Consider the following 19,500-nt stretch of genomic DNA (forward strand, 5'->3'; position numbering starts at 1 on the left):
AGAAAGAATTGTAAATTGGAAAACTATAGGCCTAAATTTGTAGAGATCTATTACATTTTTCTTATTTTTTTAGTTAATTAGTTTGAATGCACAAAGGATCTGCATAGTTCCCAAACTAGCTGCAGCTTATTTTTAATATCCTATTTATCACAAATCAAGAGTTTTGTAAATATAATGAGAAAGCAACTATTAGAAAAAAGAAGTAAGATTTAAAATAGAATTAGAATATATTCAATCCAAAAGTAATTCAAAATCCATAAAGGAAGAAAAAAGGAGAAATGGAAATAAATAGAACATAGTAAGAAATCCATAATCTGATTATTTTTTCTCAGAGATGTTGGGTTTGCTGATAAGTACATTGAGAGAGTTTGTGATCAGTGATAACATTTCATTTTACATGTGTTTTCTTCATTTCATTGTTCCTGCTGTGTCTATTTTCCTGGTGAAATTCTCCATTTGTTCACCTATACTGTCCACCTTTCTGTTTGGTCCTTTGATGCATTAGTCATGGTTGTAACAATCTATCTAATAACCTTAACTTGTAGGTCATCTCTGAGTCTGGGTTTATTTCTTAGACTTAACAATTGGGCTTTTTCCTTGAAATTTTGTATGCTTTGTGACTGTTTTAACTAAATGACATTTACCAGTACAAAATAGTTGAGATTTAAGTTGATTACTTATGCCTAGAAATAGGGTAAACCTTTTCTAGTTAAGGCCCTTAGTTTTCTGCATTGTGTTAATCTAGCCAGGAGTTGACCTTTCAATTACTGATAACCTCAGATTTCTCTAGTATTGCCTTGTGCTTAGGATGAGAGCTTGGAGAAATGAGATTTCAAGCATTACTTTCAGTTGTAACCAAATCCTCTACTTTGCCTCTTATTACTGAGGGAAACTTCCTCTGTCTCTTACTTTGCTTTTAATACTTCTTATGAGCACCTTGTAGAAGTACACACACAGACACACACACAGACACACACACACACACACACAAAACCAAAAAACAAACAAACAAAAAAAACACTGGTGAGTGAGTTCAATTTCCTCTTCTGTTAGGGGTTGCCAAAGGTCTTATATTGTCACTCTATCCCATATGCAAACTTCAGCAATTTGTTAAAATTTTAGCTAATTTCTTTCTATACAACTTAGATGATAATTTTTTTTAATCATCACTTGTATGATGGCTAAGTCCTACTCTATTCTCTTACACATATGACAGGATCCCCATCTACATGGAGGGCTTTAACACCTTCCCATAATTCAGGACATTTTGTAAATGCTGTGAACTCAGCTTTCTAATGGGTTCAATAAAAGTTATGTGTTTGTTACAGTTTATTTGGCATTTTATTTTTGTTTGGGGTGGATTTATACTCTTCCCATCTTTGTTCATCAAAAATTGTTCATCAAACCCATTGATGAATTTTAATGCTTATGGAAAAATTTTATACCACACGGACCTAATAATAATTAAAATAAAAAACTTTTCTAAATATCTACTTAATTTTATCATTGGAAATGTTATTCTAATTATAGTTTCAGTACTCATTATATGCTTCTTCCCACATTACTATATAATAATGCCAAAAGTTCAAATTTTCTTAGTGGCCTAGGAGTTGTTAATTACCTAACTGAGTTGTCTCATTATTACTTGCTAAGTTTCTAATCACAAACAGACTCATTTTATTTATTACAAGATGAAATGACTATAACTTTTAAATTTATTAAGTATGGAGAAAGCATGGCATTTATAGAATAATATTTCTACTTTTTGAATGTAGAAATCAAAATTTTTGCATAATTGGAATAACTGTCTTGATACTAAAATATTTGACTTCTCAGCTAGAAAATATATATGTGAGAATTTGAATCCAACTGTATCTGATTACAGTTCTATGTTTTCCCCCCTATATAATGTACTGTTTCTGTGGAGTCCTATTAGAACAGAGGTAAACATTTGTTTTCATCCTTCTGTATTTGACTTCTCTATCCTATACAGAATTTGCACATTTTCTCACTGTTCAATATCTTCATATTTTCATCTGTTTGTGTGAGACTCTCACCATGATACTCCAAACAAGCCAGTCATTTCCTGACCTTTCATGATTCCAATACAACTTATCTGTATTCTACTGACTCACTCCAACTTTTTTATTTTCCTAAATACTATTTGTATACATGTATGTATATATGTATGTGTGTGTTTCATCAGTTCTAAAGTATTTACTTGTTACAAGGCAATGTAGAGGCAAAACAATTACCAAAGACCTGTTTATTAAAAGAAAAATAGCAAAAAATGTTTTAACATCAGTACCCAAGAATTTGGAATTCTTAACTTTCCAAAGTGGCTCTGGAACAAAAGCAGAAAAATGTAGTTTTTGAATTGAAGTAAAGAAATGAGAACAAGAGCCAAAGAGTCCACCATTTCATCTGACCCTTCAAGTTCACTGCACAGAAGGAAGGTGTGTCCCATAGAGGCAAGCTTTTTCTTTACATTTCCATTATTTTTAGAATGTGAGCAAGTAATATAAGAGACGGAAGAAATTAGAAAGTTACATAACAGAAAGGAAGAAATGCACCAGAGGAGATTCCAAGATGGCAACTAGAGGGAGAAAGCAGCATGCATGCTTCCTAAAGTAAAATCTTAGAGAGACCCTGGAGATATGCCTGACAGGAAAACCCACCAAGAACAGGCAAAGCTCTGACACCTCCATACCCCCAACCCACGCAAAGCATCCCCACTCCATGTTAAACAGAAAAACCAGGAAGGCTCCTGTGTCGCCAGATGCCAGCTCCTACCCTCCTTGGGAGATCACCAGGTGAGCAAATAAGTGGCACATCCTGGGACAAATCTGCATAGCCCCCTGGACAGACTGACCCCGGCCCAGGGAAAAAAGAAAAAAACAAACTGAATAATAAACAAACATCTGAAAAAGAAAAAAGACATGTAGTAGAGAGGGCAGGCTGCCATGAGCTGGGGGGTGGGGGGTGGGGGGGTGGCGGGGTGGGGGGTGGGGGAGTGGGGGGGTGGGGGGGTGGGACACTTCTCCACATGAACTGTAAATAAACAAGCTGACTGGAGAAGGTGGGTGGGTGTAGCGCCACTTCCCCCAGTGTGCTTGGAGAGGAGAAGGCGTCCAACAATGGCTAAAGTGTGGCACTCTCCACTGGAGAGTAGGGTAGGAGCACTTTCCCACATGAACTCTAAATAAAAAAAGGACTGCAATTGCAACAGGTGAGTAGGGCTGTATACTGGAGAAAACAAAAGGGGCATGCATCCAGGAGAACGCTAAATAAACAAAGCCTGCAGGTCTAGGTGACTGTAAAGCTCATTCCTGAGATCTGCAATAAATAAAGCCTGAAGCAGCAGCTGGCTGACAGTAGCTGGCAGGTGGGCTGCATCCTCAGAGAGATATCCACAAAGCTGTCTCCAGACTCTTTTTTTTTTCCCTTTGATAAGACAATGACAGAACTACTACTTAAACACCAACACAAAGACAGGATGAAGAAGGACTAACACCAAAACTGAAACTTTATTGCATTTGAACTTGGGGATGTTTTTTTATCTTCTCTCTGTCTCTCTAATGCCTGTTTAGCACACTGTTGATTAGTACACTATTTCTCCCAGTTTATTTCTTTGGCTCTGTTTTTTTTTTTGTTGTTCCCTTTTCTTTACCTTCTTTGCTTCCCTTTCCTTTCACCCTTCCATTCTAGATATCATTATTGTTACTATCACAAGCTAGACAATACCGAATTACACACAGCACAGAGACAGTAACAGTAGTAAGGGCAATGATGGGAAGATGGAAAAAATAAGGAAGCCATTTTCTTCCCAATAATAAATCAGTACAGGAACATAGGGAAATGAAGAAAACAAATGCCCAGATCCAGACTCCAACAAAATGAAGATAAACTATGCCAAAAAAAACCCCATGAAGCCCGCAAGAACCCTCTGAAAGAAGAAATCCTGCAAGTAATCAATGAGAATTTTGTAGAGATGATACTGGAAATGGTCAACCAAAATACACAGGAGAAACTCAAGAAATTCCAAGAGAACAAAAATAGAGAATTTGAGAAAGCACAAGAGCAAGTAAAAGAAACTATAGAAACACTGTATAAACACGAAAGTGAAACAAAGAACACCATAAATAAAGAGATAAATGAACTCAGGACAAAAATAGACAATATTAAAGAGGAAGTGACTCAGGTTACAGAACCTCAGAAAAAAGAACAAACCAGAAATGCAAAACAAAATGGAAGGCCAATCCAGCAGACTAGAATAAGCAGAAGACAGAATCTCAGAACTCAAAGATGAAATAGTAATTAAGGGAAAAACTGAAAAAGTAGTAGTTAAACAACTCAAGACCTGTGAAAAGAAAACGCAAGAACTGTTCCATGAAATAGAAAGGGAAGGAAAACTGTCTAAAATATTTTATGAAGGCAGTATTACACTTATCCCAAAACCAGGCAAAGACACCTCCCAAAAGGAGAACTATAGGCCAATCTCCTTAATGAACATTGATGCAAAAATCCTCAATAAAATAATGGCAAACTGAATTCAACCACACATCAAAAAGATCATTCACCACAACCAAGTAGGCTTCATTTCAGGAATGCATGGGTGGTTCAACATACTCAAATCAATAAATGTAATACACCACATTAACAGAAACAAAGACAAAAACCACTTAATCATCTCAATAGATGCAGAGAAAGCCTTTCATAAGATCCAACACTATTTTATGATAAAAGCTCTAAGAAAACTAGGAATAGAAGGACAGTACCTCAACATTATAAAAGCTATATATGACAAACCTACAGCCAGCATTGTACTTAATAGTGAAAAAGTGAAACCATTCCCTCTAAAATCAGGAATGAGACAAGGATGCCCACTATCCCCACTCCTATTCAACATAGTACTGGAATTTCTAGCCAGAGCAATTATGCAAGAAGAAGGAATAAAAGGAATATAAATAAGAAAAGAAACTGTCAAAATATCCCTATTGCAGAAGATATGATCCTATACCTTAAAGACCCAAAAAACTCTACTCAAAAGATCCTAGACACCATGAACAACTATAGCAAGGTAGCAGGATATAAAATCAACATAGAAAAATCATTAGCATTTCTATACACTAATAATGCACAAACTGAGAAAGAATATATGAAAATAATTCCATTTACAATAGCCTTAAAAAAATCAAATACCTAGGAGTAAACTTAACAAAGGATGTGAATGACCTCTACAAGGAAAACTATAAACTCCTGAATAAAGAGATTGAGGAAGACTATAGAAAGTGGAGAGATCTCCCATGCTCATGCATTGGTAAAATCAATATAGTTAAAATGGCTATACTCCCAAAAGAAATCTACATGTTTAATGCAGTTCCCATCAAAACTCCAATGACATTCATCAAAGATTGAAAAATCTACCATTAAATTTATTTGGAAACACAAGAGACCATGAATAGCCATGGAAATACTCAGCAAAAAGAACAATGCTGGAGGTATCACAATACCCGACTTCAAGCTATATTACAAAGCAATAGCGATAAAAACAGCATGGTACTGGCACAAAAACAGACATGAAGACCAGTGGAACAGAACAGAGGACCCAGATATGAAGCCACAAAACTATAACCAACTTGTCTTTGACAAAGGTGCTAAAAATATTTGATGGAGAAAAGATAGCCTCTTTAACAAAAACTGCTGGGAAAACTGGTTAGTAGTCTGCAAAAAACTGAAACTAGATCCATGTTTATCACTGTATACCAATTTTAACTCAAAATGGATCAAGGCCCTTAATATCAAACCCCAAACTCTAAAGAGTACGGGAAAGAGTAGGAAATACTTTGGAACTAATAGGTGTAGTCAAGGACTTTCTCAATGGAACCCCAGCATCTCAACAACTAAGAGATAGCATAGATAAATGGGACTTCATAACACTAAAAAGCTTCTGCTCAACAAAAGAAATGGTCTCTAAACTAAAGAGACCACCCACAGAGTGGGAGAAAATATTTGCCAGCTACACATCAGACAAAGGACTGATAACCAGAATATATAGGGAACTCAAAAAACTAAACTCTCCCAAAATTAATGAACCAATAAAGAAAGGGACAAGTGAACTAAACAGAACATTCTCAAAAGAAGAAATTCAAGTGGCCAAAAAACACATGAAAAAATGCTCACCATCTCTAGCAGCAATAAAGGAAATGCAAATTAAAACCACACTAAGATTCCACCTCACCCCTGTTAGAACAGCCATCATTAGCAACACCACAAACAACAGGTGTTGGCAAGGATGTGGGGAAATAGGAACCCTCTTACACTGCTGGTGGAAATGCAAACTAGTACAACCACTCTGGAAAAATATTTGGAGGCTTCTTAGAAATCTAAACATAGATCTGCCGTATGATCCAGCAATCCCACTCCTGGGGATATTCCCAAATGAATGTGACACAGGTTCCTCCAGAGGCACCTGCACACCCATGTTTATTGCAACATTATTCACAATTGCCAAGTTATGGAAACAGCAAGATGTCCCACTACTGACGAATGGATCAAGAAAATGTGGTATTTATACACAATGGAATTTTGTGCAGCCATGAAGAAGAATGAAATCTTATCACTTGCAGGTAAATGGATGGAACTGGAGAACATCATCCTGAGTGAGGTTAGCCAGGCCCAGAAGACCAAAAATTGTATGCTCTCCTTCATATGCGGATTTTAGGTCAAGGGCAAACACAACAAGGAGATTGGACTTTGATCACATGATGAGGTGAGAGCACACAAGGAACTACAAGGATAGGCAAGAACCCCCAAAAAACAAGATAACATTTGATGTCCTGTATGCAAAGGAACTAATGCAGAAACTTTAAAGTGACAGATGACAATAGGAGAAGGGGACCAGGAACTAGAGAAAAAGTTAGAGAAGAATTAATTTAGAATGTAACACATATGTACAGGAAAGTGATGTGAGTAGACTCCCTGTATAGCTATCCTTATCTCAACTAGCAAAAACCTTTGGTCCTTCTTATTATTGCTTATACTCTCTCTTCAACAAAATTAGAGATAAGAGCAAAATAGTTTCTGCCTGGTAGTGGGGTGGTGGAGTAGGGAGGGACCTGGAGGGAACAGGGGGAAAGAAAAGGGGTGAGAGTAGAGGGGGAAAAATGACCCAAACATTGTATGCACATATGAATAAAAGAAAATAAATAAATATGAGCTTTCCTAGGAAAAAAGAAATGCACCAGACTTCAGGGTTGGCAGCATTCATGACAAGGATAATGACTGAGGTGGGGTTGTGATAAACTACAAAGTCAGGGATAAACACCAGACATTTAAGCATAAGAGAAAAAAAAAAACCACCATGACAAAGAAATGAAGAAAGAAAAACCTGTGTCTCAGGGCAAAAGATAAAAGAGAAGTAAGACTTATCTTCAATTTCTCTCTTTGATAGAAAGGAACAGTCAGAAGCTTTGGAATTTCCAACTTGGGGTTCAGATAGAAAATAAAAGTCAATCCTGAATAATATAAATCATTGACTTCTAATCCTTTGATGATTAGACAAAGTCTTACATTTAATTTTGTGACTTTTTTCTCAATTTCTAAAAGCATATAAGCAATATAAAACCTGAAAATATCACTGTGAGTGTGTCACAAAACTACAAATGAGCATCAGAATTTAGAAATTTCAGTGACTATTATAACTAAACCAATGGTTATTACAAACTCTAGCATGTTATTCCAGCTTTGTTATCCTAAACATCTTTCATTTAGTTATTCTGAATGGGACATAATTTTCTGAAAGTAAGCTTAGTACTAATGGACATTGTTACCACCTTTTCATCTTTGTGGGTTATTGAATACTTATAAGGCTTCAATTGGAAAGCTAGGCACTAAGAATATGAAGAATAATAAGCAACCAGGTTCAGTATCAGAGTAATCGAGTGTGTGTAACACATATACAAGGCCAATGTGATGTTGTGAGATCACAATGTGATACATTATGTCTACCCTAGAGCACAGGAGATGCTTATTAGGAAGGTTGACAGCTATGATAAATCTCAAAGATAGAGTCTAAACTTAAGCAAGGTAAAACAACATTGAACATATTCCCTTTGATTATTTGGAAAACTTTAGACACCATGTCAAGTATTTAAAGTACTGGGGAAACATTAAGGACAGGAGGAAGCACCTAGTTTTGCTTTATGATTTTCATTTACAATCCAGTATAATTACACAAAATATGCATTTCTTCTATTCTGTGGTTTAGGTTCAATTTTTTTACATACTGACATAGAAATTCTCAATTACTTAATCTATTTTATGCTATAGCATATATAGCAGGAATAACTAAGACTGTGATATTGCACTTTAAATATATTTGTTCTAAAAGTTTCCCTTTTTGGCTTCTATCTAAATGGGGGATTCACCATTCTCAGGTATCACATGATAAAAGCATTTTATCATTAGGAAGTGCCAGGGATGAACACAGCAAGCCATAGATAAACAGCCTGCTAATATAAACACTTACTGAAGTCTTTTGACTTCATTGGGACCCAATTTCCCATGTGTTTTTTCACATTTCTGCACATCTTATGACTCTTTGAGTACTTTTGTTTTTAACTATTTTAAAAAAGATGTTTGTAATGCAAACAACCTAGGAAGATAGGAATAACATTTCCTTCTGGAGCAAAGAGAAGCATGCTTACTGCCCATGAGAAAAGATTTGCCTTTTTTATATTGGGATGCCTTCCTTGTAATGTATACATATCCTCTGGAAACTGGAGCTCACAGAACTAGGACAAAGTGCTGATTCCCTTACAAACACTACTGCTGTGAATAATAAGTTGTTCTTCTTCTTTGACCTAGGACTCTAAAGTCTTCTATCAGCATTCATTCAACTGTGGAAGATTTTCATGGTAACTTGTTAGGAGGGAGTCATCACAGACCTTTCAGAGATTTTGAAAATATTGGTTATGAGGATGAAGTGCTTACAGAGACATCTCTTTCTGGAATAGGAAGCATGAAGGTCTTCCTGGTGCTTTCATGGGATTTGAGAGAAGTCTACAGGAACCAGTGATAAAACATGTTAGCCAAATTATATGGGCAACTGGGCTCTCCATATTGTTTTTGCTTGTTAGTGGCAAAGAATCAAGGATGTTATTTTAGGTTAGTGAATAAGAAATATGGACAATACAGATGCTAGAAGGTTGCCCTGGTTGTTGCTAATTCTCCTATAAATGGAAGGACTTCCTTGCCAAGCTGAAGGCCAAGTCTCAGATTTGCAGCAGTGTAACAACTAGTGCTAAGGTTTGTACTGGGTAGACAGAAGATTCTGTCCTTTTCAGATAATAATTAGAGATTTTCACATCCATACAGGGTGAAATGGTAACTTACCACTAAATCACTAGAATCTTGACTGGTTCAATAGAGAAAAGAAGGTTTATGGAATTTATGGCTTATTGAGAAAAATGGCAAGTGGTAGATTGTCTTATGGCTGGTTCACTCATTTCACCTATGTTGGCAGCCTTAAATCAACTAAGAAGTGACAATAAAACTCAGACATTTTTGTTTTGTTTTTGTGATAGATAGGAAAACTCCTATAGGAAGTCTTGAATAAGGCATTGACTAGTATTTGAGCTCTTACTGCCCTGAAATGAGTTAGAATTCTGATGAAGTTGACCCACCAGAGAATGATATAGAGATTGAAGAAATCTAGGCAAATAATTGATGTCACCAGCACAGTGCCGAAATTCTTTCCCATCACTGATGTTGAAACCAGTGAGAATGTAAGAGATATTACTAGACAGTGAAGAAACTAATGCTACCAATGAAGGTGGATTCTTTTAAGAAAGTCTCCACTGAGGGAGCCAAGACTGCATCAGTCAAAGGTGGCAAATCCTACAACCTAGCAAAACATAGCAACAGGGATATGGTTTTTGAGTCAAGGAGTTGACAAGGATAAAATAATGGTGTCAGACACCAGAGTCTTGGCCCAAAAATATTTTAAGTTAATTTGGTTATGCATGAGCCACTGCCCCATTTCTTGAAACTGAAAGTGCATATGAAAGCTCTCTCCTTCCTTGTTCTCTGATTCCTCTCTGTCCCTCTACAGGGACTTCAACTGATGTAAAGAGAGACATGACTAGAGACCAAGGTATACTTGTCTCTCATGGGTATCAAAACACATATGTGCCCATTCAAATATGCTCAAGAATTTCAGAGATGTGAAGGAATTGAACTTTTAGGACATGTTGGATACTGACACCCAGGTCACATTTTCACCTGTTATCTATATAAAAAGACCCTCACATTTGGCTAATGGGGTTTAAGCAGGGTTCACAGTGAGAAAACAAAGCTAACATCATCTTGTGAATGAAGTCCTTCAGGTCAATTTAATGTGCTATTACTGTTTCTCTATCAGTTGCATAGTAGAAATTAACATACTGTATGGTTACTCTTTATTATCCATTAACTGCCTAAGAAGAATATCACATTTGGGAAAAGCTACATGTAGAGAAGTGCTAAAGGGACATGCAAATCACTTCCAAGGCTTTCACCTTTTTTCTTCCCAGATGGTCCAAAAAAAATTATTTAAAATCCCAAGAGGATAAAAGAGAATCATGGGGTTTAATTACACAGCCTTAAAGAGAACATGATTAGAAAGAGATGCAATATCTTAGAACAACAACCACATGTGGTTAGTGAAAAGGTGAATGAAAATTATTAGCTTAGTATAAGTTATCACCAAATGAATCCAGCTGCTGGTTCCATAATCCCAGCTGTCCATGTAGCTGAATCCATTGTGCAGATTAAACTCCTAGAATGCCACTTTGGACTGTGCCATTGCCATTTTATCTATGTAACTGACTCCCAAGAACAAAGACCAACTCACATTCATGGCCACCAATATACATTTTGTAATAAATATCCCAAGTTATTTTTGCAGGTTATCCTATGCTTCTCTAAATTCTTTCACCATTTGCCTTTAATAGTAGGGGGTTTGTATGAGCCCTTTACCTTCCATTATTTCACAGAGCTTTTAACTATATAGATGATGTTGTACTGATGGGCAAGTCAGAAACTTCCATTGCAATAGCATCCACATGCACTGTGGTGTTATCATACTTCTAGCAACTGGGATGGCTGATAAACTGATGAACAAATTTCTTCTTATAATCAACTAACAAAGATGCTCAATGCCTTATAGGAATGTTTTGCTGTTGGAGATGCTATATGTCTCAACTGGAAATTCTACTTGAACCTTTACATTGGCTAACCCAGAAAGTCAGTATCCTTTGAGTGAGGCACAAACATACTATATTTTAAACTGCTCATTAATTTGTGACCTTCTCTGTACATCGGAGACCCCATATAACTAATCAACCTGTGAGATTTATGTCTCTATGATCAATGATGTTGCTGATGGGAATCTCTGAAAAAGGTGAACAGCCTTCACTTACAGATGCTCTTTAAGATTTAAATAGGTGGAAGTGTTTTGTATTCATATATGAAAATAGAAGAATGAAACCTGTCAAAATCGTTCTAAGAAGGGGGAGAGAGGGGAAGAGGGAGAATGATGGAGGGGGTAAATCTAACTAAGATATATTATAAGCACATATGTAAATATCACAACGTATCCTCCTATGCAACTATTATATACTAATAAAATCACAAAAGAAAAAAGATTTGAGTAGGTCACCTCCCTAACATTCCCACCAGGTGTACCTCTGTTGCAGCTGGTACTTTGCTACTGGGCCTGTCAAAATTGATCTCTTGATGCATGGCCTTGCAACTTGTAGCTATTTCATTCTGGGGTGAGACAAGTCAGTCTCAGTGACCAACCAACAAGGTGAGGAAAGGTTCTATAAACATCACTTAGTAATTGAACACAGTGTGTTCAAACTTGCAACTCACCTGGCTGTCCAGAGGCATGTCAGCTTTATAGGAAAAAGTGACTTTCTTAAACTGTTGCAAAGGGTTTATGTTTAACTCTGTGCCAGATCTTCCACTTTTTACTAAAAAACTCTACCCATGCTTTGATCTATACCTCAGCAAGAAATCTACTAGAAATAGTGGGGGATGGCCCCAGCTTCTTCATTTTTCATGTGAAATACCTTCCAACACCTTTTACACTCCCATTTCTATAACTAGTGCTTAGCTCTTCAGTGGAGATAGACACATGCCACCAGGCTATTGGTGTGGGCAAATGAGACAAGTAAGATTGGCAACTTTCATACAACCCTTCAAAATAAGACTAGAATCACCTATTCATATTGGTGAGTTAAATCCCAGACTCTTCATGGTTCTTGAAAGTCAACAGGAATTGGGTACTGAAATAGCTCAGTAGTCTTGATACAGATCATGGTAGTAAAAAATCATTATCACTACCAGCCCTATATCTCCTGTCTCATCTGGTATCAAAGTTTTCCCTGTTATTCCTTGATGCTATCAAATTGTATCAGTTCATCTAACTCAGCCACTTTCTTGATACAAAGATTATAGCAAAGAAGTCATAAAACAAGGTCAACATCTTAGGAATTATGTATATTTTCCTCACTCATATAACAATCAAATACCTTTTCTTTCTCTTGGTAAACAAAATTAATAAACCAGATTTTTCATATGTATAAGATAAGCCTTCCCTGTAACGTTATTCAGCCATCTTGAGAAGCTGTTATAGGCCTTTTTTTTTTTTTAATAACTAGGATGTTTTAAATTTTTCATGACTATAAAAATAATGGTCCAGATCATGTTCTCAGAACACATGTAATACTTATCATTGTTATGCGGCTTTACGCATCTATTCAAATTACTTCATGAATATTTATTTTAATTTCTTTTCTATCATTCAGTTGGAACTATTCAATAAATTTTCATTATTGCATTAAATAAAGTACAGAGGTTTTAAATTACCTTTTAAAGCTTAAATCTATTTTAAGTAGTTTGTAAATGTCTAACTATTGAAAGTGTAATTACATTATTTATAGACTCCCCCTTTCTGTAAACTCCTGGGAATGCTTTTTAAAAATTTTGTCTTAAAAGACAATTGGCATTTCAAACCTCTGTTGAAAGTACTTAATTAGTTACATTTCCTTTAAAATAAAGTATATTATGACTTAATCATCTATTGAGTTCACCAGTATGCATACATATCATCTATAATAAATATATAATATATATAATGTACATAAATATTGTGAATGTAGAAACATATATTAGTAAGCTTCTACATTTTCAAAAAAAACTTTGTTGAAGATAGAAACATATGATTTTGGGGAAACAGATCATTTTAGTGTCAAGACTTAGTCATAGCATACTGCTATCCATTTCACAAAAGATAGATTTGACTACATGGTGTTCTTTTTAATTTTTCTCAGGACACCATTGTTCAGTACCATGGTGGCTGTCCTGGTTTAAGGGCAGGAGGTGTCCCATTGCTCCTTGTCATTTGTTATGTGTCTTTCCAGTTGAATTATGAGCCCCCTGGGCTTAGAGTCTTTATCATATTCATTCATGTGTCTATAATCATTGCTTCAGTTCTTGCCATATAGTAAGACCTCAACAAATGGAAGCTGAATTGCATTCCAAAGAAATTAGGTCATGGAAGCCTTAGAGATGTAGTTCTCTTTTCAGACAAATCTGCATCTTAATGGGTTGAAAGAAGGCCAATTCCTTCAAAAAGGAAATCTAAAGAGAAGGTTTCTCCTCATCTTTTCAGCCAGCCACCAAGTAGTCCAAGATCACAGATTCCTCTAACTTCCCTCAACCCAGCCACATTTAGGTAAGTCAGTATGGGTCCCAATAATGGAATGGAGTTATCTATCTACATAACAATGTTAATTTTCCTGCATGAGATGACACTGGTGAGCTACCTTCACCAAGAATGCAAGCAAGTTTGCTTTTTACCCAGTAATTATGAAGGTTCCTCATTGATTTAGTCACACACTTTCATTGATCTCTCTAGCATCAGGGAAGAGAAACCTAAAAGTACCAGGATTTTCAACTGTACACTTGGAACCTTGTGAAACAAATTTATCTTCCCTGACTACCTGAGATATTCATAGACTATGGGAGACAAAAATATAAATAAATAAATAAACACAGGGATGCATAAACTTTCTCTGTGGTGACCTAAGGATTAGGTAAGCATGCAGATGAAACTATAGAAACTGTAAGTTCACTTCCACTATTGCTTATTGAAACCAGCATCCATTTTTAGGAATATTTTTTAATCAACTACAAAGTTAAAATAAAAGGGTCCACAGAATTTTATTATTATGAAAGAAACTTATACTGTATTAGTGAACAATGCATAATGAAAGTTATTTAAAATATTAAAACATTTTAGGTGGACTGGTTGCGGTATAAGTTTTAAAATACTTCCCAAGCTTTTACTAGAAATGGAGGGCAAATGGGCAGAAAGACTGGTTAACTTCAATGATGGTAATTACAGGCTAAGCATTGAGATTGTCCCTGAAGAAGAGCTGACCTTTTTGTTTGTTTCATTTTTCATTTTCTTTAATGCTGAAAGTGATTTATCCATTATCTTCCTAAAGTAAAATAAAGTTGGGCTGGTTTTTATTTTATGTGAAGATAGAATGTGAATCCAGATTAGATCTGGATTCTAATCCTGTTTCTATTAACTGCTCAGGAACCTTGGGCAAGTCATTATAAAATAATAGAAGTGAAATGCTCTCCATATTCTCTAATCAATATCTAACCTCTATGATTCCTTCTATTAAGAATGTTAAGCTGTGGGTGGCTCACGCCTGTCATCCTAGCTACTCAGAAGGCAGAGATCAGGAGGATCACAGGTCCAAGCCAACCTAGTTCACAAGACCCTATCTTGATAAAAAACCTTCACAAAAAGAGGGGCTGGTGGAGTAGCTCAAGGTGTAGGCCCTTTCAAACTCCAGTGCTGTAAAAAAAAAAAAAAGTCAAGCATTTCACTTATAGCTACATGAATAAAGGTGTACTTTGCAGTAAGTCACATGTAAAATCACAGAATTTAAATATTTCTTTCTCTAAGAATTTTAATGGTACATTAAGATTGACTCATGAGAGTATCACTTTGATAGAATTATTGTAAAACTTGTGTTGAATCATTTTGTTAGTTTTGAAATATTCAACTTAAATACTTGTTTTCTGAGAATGCTCTTGCTAAGTATTCCTTTATAGAATGAAAATAGAAAGAAAAACATTATGGGCATTCATGCAATGATTTGATACTAACCAGTGCAATTTGGGGACTTTTTCAATTAATAAAGTTTGCATTTTATTATTATAAATGAATTTGTAAATAAAAATGCAAATATTCTTAAAATTCAATAAAGATCCACCAAGGTAAATAAGGTAATATGAGAAGTATACATTAGGCAATTAAAATATTTTATGTGTTTATTCTTTGACCCAATAAAATATTTGGCTGTTTATTATCATAATTTTAGGTATTAGTATATATGCTGTATTTTTAAAGTTTTATTTTTAAATATCTAGAATTATATTGAGTTTCATTTGGGAATTAGATTATGAGTTTGTCTGATTTTCAGATTTTTACTGAATGAAATCAATGAACCACTTTAGAAGAAAAAAATTGCATTTTTATTACTGTAATTAAGGAGTTATTTCTTAAAATTCAAGTTGGAAAAGACCTGTTATTCCAAATACCAAGATAACAGAATTTGTATTTAGTTAATTTCATTCAATTAAAGAATTTAACCAAATATTCATATGTTTTTATACTCTCCTTCTATCTCTCCCTTTTTGACACTTTTTCTTCCTCAGCTTTTTGTACTCTCTCTCTCTCTCTCTCTCTCTCTCTCTTCACCACACACCAATGGCAAAATTATTTCACAGGGAACATTCAACTAATGGCAACTTGTTGATGGAATAATTTATATCTTTTCCATAATTTTTAATTTCTCTTTACCAAGACAAACATTTCATTTAGACCTATCCTCTAGGTAGTATATAATTATGAACATTATATCATATAGCTTAATGATACTTAAAGATGTGCCATTCCAATATTGATATACCTGTCTCACCATGTGCTGTACTTAATTGTTTCCTTACTAATGACAATGACATTAAATCTAGGGAGATCTTGAGCTCCAGCTCCCCAAGAATTCTTAACAGAAATTTCTGCTACACTTTTTGGCAGATCAATTTGCATTTTCATAGATAATTCTGAGACCACTTCACTATTTTGACATCAATTAGAATTAGTTCAGAATACATTTGAACTTATCAACACAATTACGTGCAATAATAGATCAGTCAGCATTACTCCTTGCTTTCCTTTTGTTCACCTGGGGTGTATCTTCTTCAGTATAGACTTTGTTAGACATGGTATACCTAGTATACATACATACAATGCTATCTAAAGGGTATATATATTTATGGGAAAAATGATCTTTTTATTCAGCTCCTAACATATTTACTGCTCACATGGCTTGCTTACATGCAAACATTTGTAGAAATTGCAAGTTTAATTAGGTAGTTTTGAATGTTCTTCTTAATCAAACACTAAATGTAATTAACCAAAATTTCCAAAGTGAGAAAAGCAACAATAAAGTCATTCTTCTTTGTCCCAAGACTTTCCATGCAGCTGTCCCCATTTACTTAAAACCACTGCTTGTCACTGCATTTCTGCCTATGTCTACACAAGGAAAGAGAAATAAAACCTTGGCTATGTCTGAGTTAAAACAAAACAAAATAAAAATTCCCAACATTGGAAAAAGTGAGATTTTAGGGCAAATTTCACTACACAAATTCTTTGCATAACGGCTCAACTTTCCCTTCTTATTTCTTACACGGGCAGACTTACTCATTTAGGATAAGGAAGTATACATGTTCTCTCTCCACCAATTGAAAGAGCAAGATTGGCAATTTAATTCCTATCCCTTGAAATTGTTTATAATACCAAGAAATTTATATTCACACACTACATAATTAATTAGGGACACCTTTTAAATTTTTTCACATTCATTTCTGAATACTCTTGTCTGTATTCTTGGAACATAACCCCTATGACTAAGTGCTCTCTATACAGTAAAATACCATGTTGAAATTAATCTTTTCATAACTTCTTTAAAAATAAGTTGAGGGGATTGCTTTGTTTTTAAGGTTGAAGTACAGGAAGAATGGGTAATACAAATTGCAGTATTTATATAGTCTCCTCTCTTGCACACTGATACCCTCATCCCCCTTTGTCTGTTATTCACTGCACACAACTGCCTATTTTCTTTCAGACCAACTAGAAATACTAAAACGGTAAGCCAAGCCAGGCTTTAGAAAACACGGGCTATGCCCAAAGAAAACTTCTACAAAAATACTGTGGGGATGATAAGATGGTGCAACAACACTGGAAGCACTCCCAGATAGTATAGGAGCTTCCTGGTACAAGGTTTTCTAATCCTATATCCTTCCCTTGACCACTAAACCTAAAGAAAACCAGGGCTTTAGCTTATTGCAATTTCAAAGATTTTAAAGTATAAGTTTGGTGTCACCCTCTTTTTCCAGAAAAAGCTTCTTATCCTTAAGAGTTGCTTAGCTTTTTAATAGTGCGGTTGCTGAAGGAGCTTCGCCGCCCAGTCAGGTGCTTAGGTTCTCAACCAGAAAGGAAGAAGGAACAGGTAAAATAGGGGCGTTCCTTAAGACCCTTGTAAATGAGTACAAGGAATCTAAGCCGTGTAAATAGCTGTGTGTCTTAAAGCAAAATAACAAAAAGTTTAGTCCCAAAAGGTTTGTTATTTTTGTCTTTCTTTTTTCATGCTTGCTCATTCCCTAAATACCCCAGGTGCAGAGAGACACACTATTCAGAAGCCAATATCACCGCGTGTCAGTGTCAATCTCCCGAAGTGACTGTCAGAAAAGCTGGAGAAAGACGCATGGTGTCGAGGCAATGAGGTCAAAATTCACTGGGAGAACTATTCGTTCCGGGAAGGAATACGGCGGTGGGACAGTGGGCTCTGGAGCCAGGCTTTGGCAAAAGAGGAAAGGTGGGTTAAGGGAGGACTTTGTGGAGAAAGCCCTGTGGGCGCGAGAACGCGTGGGGGTGGTACATGGGGGCGATTGCGTGATGACAGGAGGGGAATTCAGAAAGCAGGAGGTACCGGGACGGCGAAGCAGGGATGACCCTATTTAGAGTGAGGTGAGGTTCGGGACCATCCACCGCTACTGTTATTGTGGGAGCCCGAGAGACTGAAGGTGAGGCGGGACCTGGAGCTGCAGGCAGCGGTTACTGGGAGAGAGAGTGTTCAGGTTGCCAGCAGGTGGAGTTGAAACCAAACATCCCCTAGGGGACCACGAAGCTGCACCCTCCCGAGACCCTCTGTCTGAACGCTGGAGAATCACAGCAGGTGCTTTGAGCTGTCTTTCACATCTAAATGTTCTCTCCGCGGCAAGCTTTGATGCGTGACACCCTGCGCTCTCCTGGCTACTCACCGATCCTAGAGCGAAAGCGCCATCCGAGGCGCGCGCGAGGGCTGCGCGGCGCAGGCGGCAGGCAGGGCCGGGTGGCGGTGGCGGCGCTGTCCTAGCAGCGGGACTGGAGTCGGGGGACACCAAGGCGGCTACAGAGGTGGCAGGGGCGCAGGGAGCTGAGGGCGGGGAGAGCGGTGGATCTGGAGCTGCTGCTCCTCGCGCGCTCTCTGCCCATCTCCGTCTGGGCTGAAGCGGCTACGGCTACAGCCGCTGGAAAGCAGGGAGGCGAGGGGGAGGGGAAGAGGCACGCGGTAGGGAGGGAGGGAAAAGAAAGGAGGGAGGAGATGAGCGAGGGGAGAGGGGGAGATGATCACCCAGAGTTGGGAGGACGCAGGGAGGGGCATAGGAGCCCAGCAAAGGTTCCCACCAGATGAGCTCGGGGAGGAGAAATCAAGGATGATGCGATATTCCCCGCCCCCACCTACCCTGCTTCCCCCTTCGCGCCCTTTCCTTGGGCTCTTCCTCATGTGGCTCAGGATGGGGGTTACCCAAGCTCGGCCGCAGCTGCGGCTTCAGCTTGTTGGTGAGAATGCTGAACTCCGGAGGCAGCCGCGACAGCTCTCCAGGCCACCGGCCTGTGGCACCTGTGCGCGCACACAACACCGCCCGCTCCATTGCAGTGGTTTGCAGACCGAGACCCGCAGGCTGTCAGTTTCCTCTCTAGCCTTTCGGGTTAGATTGCGATCATACATGTGCATCCATGACATCTGTGTAGCTCCCCGTTGCTGTTGGTTTCCTTGGGCGCTTTTTGGCAGAGGCTGTCCGACCAGAAGGCGCCAGCAGGGTGCTCAGTGCAGGCAACCTTCCCTTGCCCCTTGGTGCTGCTGCCTGGGCAGGGATGGAGATGTTTGCTGCCAGGGTTGACCAGCTAACAAGGAAAATAATAATAATAATAATTGGACCAGATAATCAAGGACAACACTCTTGGTGATCGAGGAAGGTTGTACGTGAGAAGAACAGATCTACATACAGTCCATTATCTCTAATTTGGTAATCCTCCCTCTATCCAAT

At 37.4% G+C, this 19,500-nt stretch overlaps 1 protein-coding gene across 7 annotated transcripts in view; it reads right to left on the bottom strand.

The window, feature by feature from the left end:
* Positions 1-19,241, bottom strand: part of Fut9 (fucosyltransferase 9) — a 220,917-nt gene extending 201,676 nt beyond the window's left edge. For 4 of the 7 annotated variants that reach the window (XM_074077963.1, XM_074077957.1, XM_074077960.1 and 1 more), the window contains exon 1: positions 18,451-18,788. The gene's annotated coding sequence lies outside the window, so the exon portion shown is untranslated. Of the gene's footprint in view, positions 1-18,450; positions 18,789-18,914 lie in introns of those variants that run through there. The other 3 variants (XM_074077972.1, XM_074077965.1, XM_074077971.1) reach the window with 3 other exon arrangements.
* Between the last annotated feature and the right edge of the window lie 259 nt (positions 19,242-19,500).

The sequence above is a fragment of the Castor canadensis genome, chromosome 1, assembly GCF_047511655.1.
Source record: "Castor canadensis chromosome 1, mCasCan1.hap1v2, whole genome shotgun sequence".
NCBI classification, from domain to species: Eukaryota; Metazoa; Chordata; class Mammalia; order Rodentia; family Castoridae; genus Castor; species Castor canadensis.